The sequence below is a fragment of the Antennarius striatus genome, chromosome 5 (assembly GCF_040054535.1).
Source record: "Antennarius striatus isolate MH-2024 chromosome 5, ASM4005453v1, whole genome shotgun sequence".
In the NCBI taxonomy this organism is placed as follows: Eukaryota; Metazoa; Chordata; class Actinopteri; order Lophiiformes; family Antennariidae; genus Antennarius; species Antennarius striatus.
In genome coordinates this window covers 13,976,123-13,982,757 of record NC_090780.1, presented here as the reverse complement: position 1 = coordinate 13,982,757, position 6,635 = coordinate 13,976,123, and positions in this window count along the sequence as shown.

Sequence of the window (6,635 nt, the reverse complement as noted above, 5' to 3'; positions counted from 1 at the left end):
GTGGAGGAGACATTTGGAGGCTTCTCTTTGCTCCACACTGCAGCTGATAGTGAGAGTCTTCTTTGTTTACACTAGACCTCAAAACTCCATGCGATAATTTCATTGCCAGGGGAGGATGAATTAATTAAAGAGCAGACATGTGAGGCATTATCTCTTTTTTTACCTTCCATTATCAGCACACTGTAAAACATATTTTCCCAGCTGCCGTACAGTGAGCAGTCTGTGGCCGCTATCAGGTGTGCGTAGGGTGAGGGTTACGGATTGTTACATTTGTGACCTTGAGCACCTTGTAAATGTTAGCTGTCTGTCACTGCAGTTCTTACGATTATCCCCAGACTGTTGTTTCAGTGGGGGGTGAAAATTGGCGCGTATGTGAATATGATAGATAAACAGAATGGGAGTAAGATAAAGGTGTGAACACCTGCAGGCTCTGAAGTCTTCACTGTTTTGAAAATTCTGTGGAGGAATGTGTTCTTAAAATGTTTAAATTGTGACAAAGTTTTCCCCAAAATAAACCCATGAAAAAAATGACATTTGATAATTGGATTTCATGAGTTAACAGTACCCGAAATTTCTGTTTGACCCTTGTTTGCTAAGAAAACTGAGGTTGATGGTTTATGGATAATGGTTGATGGTTGCACAACTTTAAAAAATCCTTATTCATATCTCTGAAACTACATTAAACCAGGGGTGAGTTCCATTTCCACCTTTACATATTTATTTTCCTCACTAAACCAAACATACTCTTTTCTGTATTACTGCTGTCATCATTTTCATGACATGTGCATTGTATATTGTATATTGTGTTATTTTATTTCTAATGTCATAGCTTGGTAAATATACTCAGTCATTCTCTTTACTGTAGTTTTTACTCTGGTGTCAATTGAATTTACAGTAGAGCTGCAGCCAAACAAAGCAGAATGTCTCAGAATATTTTTCTTCTCATCTAACATATGTGACTATTGCTGAAAATGTTAAGCTATGCTTTCAAACAATGAGCATTGGAAACAACTGAAACTAGATTGCTATCTTGTGTAGGTCCACCTCAAAAAGGAGATCCACTCTCAAAGCATGTGCTGATAAAATAAAGATTCATGACAAATACATGTTATATAAGACTATATTATCTGGTGCTTGATGAAAGCTGTATGATTGATTCAGGTCTGTCTCAGAATGGTCGGATTCGCTGCTGTGCTTCACATCGGTATAAAAAATAAATATCTCTTAAGAGTTTGTGAATAAAAGATGGTGAAACATAACAGAATAGCTGTTTTTCCACATATCCTAGCTTTCCTGATGCAGTGATCCCCTCTGTAATCTTGCAACCACATCTTTATTTCCACAAACTCAGAAACACAGTGAATTGCCCTTGGTACTGATCTGAATATTCTGTGAAAACAGTCACATACAAATGTAATGCTAGCCAGTGATAGGGAGCATCTGCCAAACACCCACATACCATATGCCTGCGTCACTTAGCCAAGAAAAAAAATGCAGAACAAACATCTAAACATGCAAGCACAATAAGCAAACAAGAAGACACATGAAGTTGACGTAAAAGCTCAAAAACGGACAAGTGTTTTTAAAAGCATGTGAAAATGCTCACTTACTATTCACACAGTAAGTGTTTCTGTTTTGGAACAAACTGTAGACCACAGTATAAAAAAGCACAGCTAATGGGAATGTTGTCCTCCTCATAGTATGTTGTGTGTTTGTGATTTGCAGTACTATGATACAGTACTTTGCAGTACTTTGTGATTTGCAGTACTATGATACACCCTGTATATTTACTGTTTTGATGTACACACCTTGTGTCTCCTTTGTGTATTCCATCACCTCATCAATTTAACGGAATTCCTCGTAAATGCCTTTCAGCAACACCAAGGCAAGGGCATGAACTTTGTGGATGTAACTGTGGGATTAAGCACTGGCAGCAAAGGAAATGTCCAGTGAAGAACACCTGAATGAGGCATACAGCTGAGTCTATAGAGAATCTCTCCTGTGCCTGCAGAAGATTTTGTTCGATAGGTTCATAAAATGCTCTAAGTTCAAGTACAACCCTGCTTTTTGCTTTCATGGAGTGATGTCAAAACAAGTGACCCTTTTCTCTAATGTGTCAGAGCAGAGAAAACATTTCCGTCACATTTCAGTCTGGTTGGAAACATTTTCAAGCTGCCTCCAGTACATAAAGTGAGGACCAGACCTCTTTCAGATCAAGGATGTTTGTTTTTTTATAGCCAATAACGCTCAGTGCTATAACCTCCATGTTTCAATCAATAAAAAATCAGATCAGTTTTTCATCTAAATTTATTGTCTTTACAAGGCTTTGAACATAGAACATATGGACATGCCTCTAGATAAAGTAAAATGAAGTGTTCATTGGAGTAATAATATGTTTAATTTTTGGATTTACTGTAGCGTTTGTGGGTTAGTGAGTGTGTCCCTGTGTTCTGCCTCGCAACATGCCTCGCAGTTTAAAGGGTCTTTTACACCATCTGTCTGGCAGGGCATCAAAGAGCCCGACAAATCCTCTGGCAAACCAGGAAACGTCAAGGCCTGGGGTCAGCCTGTAGGCAGCACCACTGACCCATCCCAGAAGGGGGGGGGGGTCACACCAAAGCCAACATTACAGCTATTTTTACCCTCTGGTTCTCAAACTGGGGTTTAGACACATTTATAATTTATTGTATTGTTAGTTAGTTGCAGCATCACATCATAAAACTTGGAGAATTTGATTTGGGCACCCCACCACCCAAACTGATGACTACTGTCAAGATGAAGGCATTGAAGTGTCAAAGTCATCATGGTGACTTATAACAGACTGGACAGTTTTACCCAGCATACAATAATTATTGTACTTGTACAATAATTTTCAATAATCATGATTCAATAATCTGCACAATTTACAATCAAAAACAGCAAAATTGCACAAATGTCGATAATGTGAGCTTTTGATAAAACTTTCATTAACAGTTTCTTTTTTTTATTAAAGCCTCTTTTGTGCCATTTCTCCTGTGTAGAGTTGGGGGTCTGGAGCCTATCACAGCCGACAGTGGGTGGGAGAAGGGGTACACCCTGGACAAGTTGCCAGGATACAGGGCCACTGTCAACACACAGAGCTAGTATCTGTGTTTAGATATTTTCACTTGATATTATTCCAGCTAGTAAAACTGGTTGTGGTGACAAAATGACTTCTGGGGCTTCATGCCATACATTAATTGACAATGAGTATGGCTTCATAGAGAGGCAAGGATGGCATCTGAGTCAAAACGTAAGCTGCATTGCCACCAAGCTTACAGACATGAATGGGAAATTGACCCTGTAATGACAGCAGTATAGGCTGTTGGTACTGTGCAATGAAAGTCCAGAAAGTCACACAATAAAGCTCGACCAAGTTTGTCATTTATAAGTGGTGTCTGTTTTTATTAATATTTAAAGTAGTTTCTTTTGTATTTTTCCAGCTTTGTCATTTTTAGAAAAGATGAAGCACAGAATCTAACACTAATTGCTTCAAGCTGATCAATGGGTTTTGACTCTGCAGTGACTCAGAGAAAAAGATGTTTGATTGATAGTCTGAGATGGAGCTCAGCCTACACTCCATACAAGAGGAGAGTATTCTCTCTCAGTGGCGTTATTCTGCAGCTGTTGTAATAAAAAGGTAAAACTGTGAAATACTCTACACAGTATCTACAGCAGAAGATTAATGAAGGATATGGCAGTGACACCCCCATAGGAATCAGGAGCCAAGTTTGTGCCATAATTTTCCCTAAATACATGTTCCCATCTGGCAACGCCGTTGAGCAACAAAAAGCACACAGGGAGGGCCAAGGTTACACCTGTAAAGCTCTGTGCTGGTGAGAAGGTATTTGAGCACACAGGGCAGAAACACAGTCAATCCTGATCTAATGGCCAGAGAGATCCAGCATTAACAACACTGTTTTGCAGGACTGGATGAAGAAAAAATATCAGAAATCACTGTCTGTTACTTTTAAGACTCATCTCCAACAGATGAGTCAGGACATATATTGTAACTTGTGGTTCCCAACATGAGGGTTGAAGACCCCATCAGGGTCGAGAGACATCACTGTACCACTGAGCAGTGGCTTTGTAAATCTGAACACGTGATCATGATGCCTCACCAGCCATGATCTTCACCGCACATCACTGGTCACTCTACTGTATGCTCATACAGATGAGCAGTAAAAGCACTGAACAGCAGAAGTAAACGGCTAAATTGCTTGCAATAAAAGTGCTAGCATGTTGGTATTATATTCACTTCTTCAATTTAGCCTCTTTAGATTATAGTACCAAAATGTGCTAAGAAGCACTAAACACAGTATGCCAGTGACAGAAGCTAATGGGAATGCCCTGACCTTTAAAGGTCATATGAACATTTAAAGATTAAGGTTAAGTGGTGACACTAAATTACCCCAAGTTTGCCCTCTAGGAAGTCAACTGCAGGAATTTCTATTCAATCCAACAACTGGCCAGACAGAATATCCCAGACCACCAATAATCCTTCAATAATTAGTCTAATGAAATTAACTTAATTTATTTTTAATTACTGCTTCCCCAGAATTTCCCACTTGCCAAAAGACAAAGAAGGATAAACCTGGGTGTTGATAGTAAGGATAAAAGCTTCATATTCAGAGATAATTGGACAGGCCCTTCACTGCAGCACACTTACATTTGACCCTATTAGAGTAAAAGATGGCCAACCAGAAGAGAAAATTAATGAAGCTTATGACAAGCTATCCAAATTTATGAGATTGTATGAAAGGTGAAAGGAGGTAGTGAACAGTGAGACGGTTTGTGAAAGCATTCTGAGTGACTAAACGACCTTGAGGTGACGTTTGAGAAAAGACAAACATTGAGCATGGGGTAGACAGAGAGGATTACAGGTGAAGAGAAGTACAGAAGACAGAATGAAGAAAACAGAAAGATGGCACAAAATGCAGAAATTAAATGAGTGTGAGACAGTGAAAAACCAAAGATCTACATTTTCTGTTTGATCAGAGTCCTCAACTAATATCCTCTATTATGAACGAGGAGAAACCAGTTTACCTTTCAGCAGCATAAAGAGGGGAAGCAGGGCAGAGGAAGGTGCATCGCTAAATGCCAACTCTGAAGTGTATTTGTATAGCTCATGGTGTCCTTCCCGCGCAGGGGGTAGACTGACAGCTTGATGTACCCTCTCATTAGTGTACCCAGACCTGCACCGTGGGTCTAATATTGACTCCACCATGACTGGCCATTCACCTTTAGCTGGTGTTTGGTAGTGACTGTAAACTATCATTTTATTTGGTCACCCTACTGTGAGTCTACTGGCTGCTGCTGTTCAAGTGAATCTAATGGGCTGTGAAATTAATTTTATCTCATCACACAATATGGTCACAGAACATTTCAGGACTATCCCATCTCCCTTCAGGCTAGATTTGGAAAAAGCATTTTCATCCTAAATTAAATACAGTGAAGTCTCTGAAAAAATGCTCAGATATTCAGTTAACAAATTTGAGATTGTAAATTTCAGTAATAGAGAAACATTTTCTTGTTTGATAACGACTTCATAACTGGGCACATAACTCTGCATTCACCTGTGCTCCTGCAGTCAAATCCAGTCAAGGTATTTCTGGTTTGATGAGACCACAAAGGGACGGTGTGATGGATGGAAGATGAGACGTGCACTGACCTGTCATTTCAACCTCACTGCCTCCACGCCCTGGCCCTCCTTCCTGACCCCTGCCTGTGTAGTCTGCTCTCCCCGGGCTGCTTCTGACATCCATGTTTTCAGCTGAAGTCTCTTGTTCCCTGTTCCCTGCTCAGGGCCTGTACACACTAACATATGCATGTGATTGGATTTGACAAACTAAAGTGTGCTCTTAATCTTCCTTCGGGTATTACTAAAGTATACAAAAAATATACATATATACAGCCTTTCACTTCCTCCTATCTACGGCTGAGCTCCCCGGTGCCCCATCTGCATTCATAAGATTGATAACAGCATGTGGTCAAGATTCTAAACAAGCCACTACTACTTAAAACTGGTATTAGACTTTTATGCCAGTTTTTCTCCAGAGCCCTAGGGTGCCATTTGATGAAATATATGGCTTAAAATATACCAGCGAGGACATACAGCGTAAGAGATAATCTGTCTGTGTGTCTCCCTTTCCCTCTCAGTTTTTCAGACGTGGTAATATTAGGGTAACAGAATTATTTATGTTATTCAAGACACAAAGGCAGTTATTTAGTGAGTCTGAAATGATCACATGAGGTTTGTTAGGGAGCAGAGGCCGAAGATACATAATAAGATAATTATCCTTTGGGTGTAAAAAGAAAAAAAAGTTTGACGGATGTTTGAGGGATTCAAAAAAACCCCAACAGACAAGGACAAATTACGATGTTCCAACACTTGAGCAAATAGACCCAAATCTGGGACATAATGTGGATGGGGGAGATTTAAAAAATATTTAATATATTACAAGATGCAGAGACAAACCATGGACACACCAGAGCACACCATTCCATCCTACTAGGGCCCACTGTTTGTACAGTATGTTATAATGTGCGTGTTTTACAGGATCCTATCTAATTTTTACCTTGCTGTCTTCCAATAGCTGGCAAATTCCACCACATTT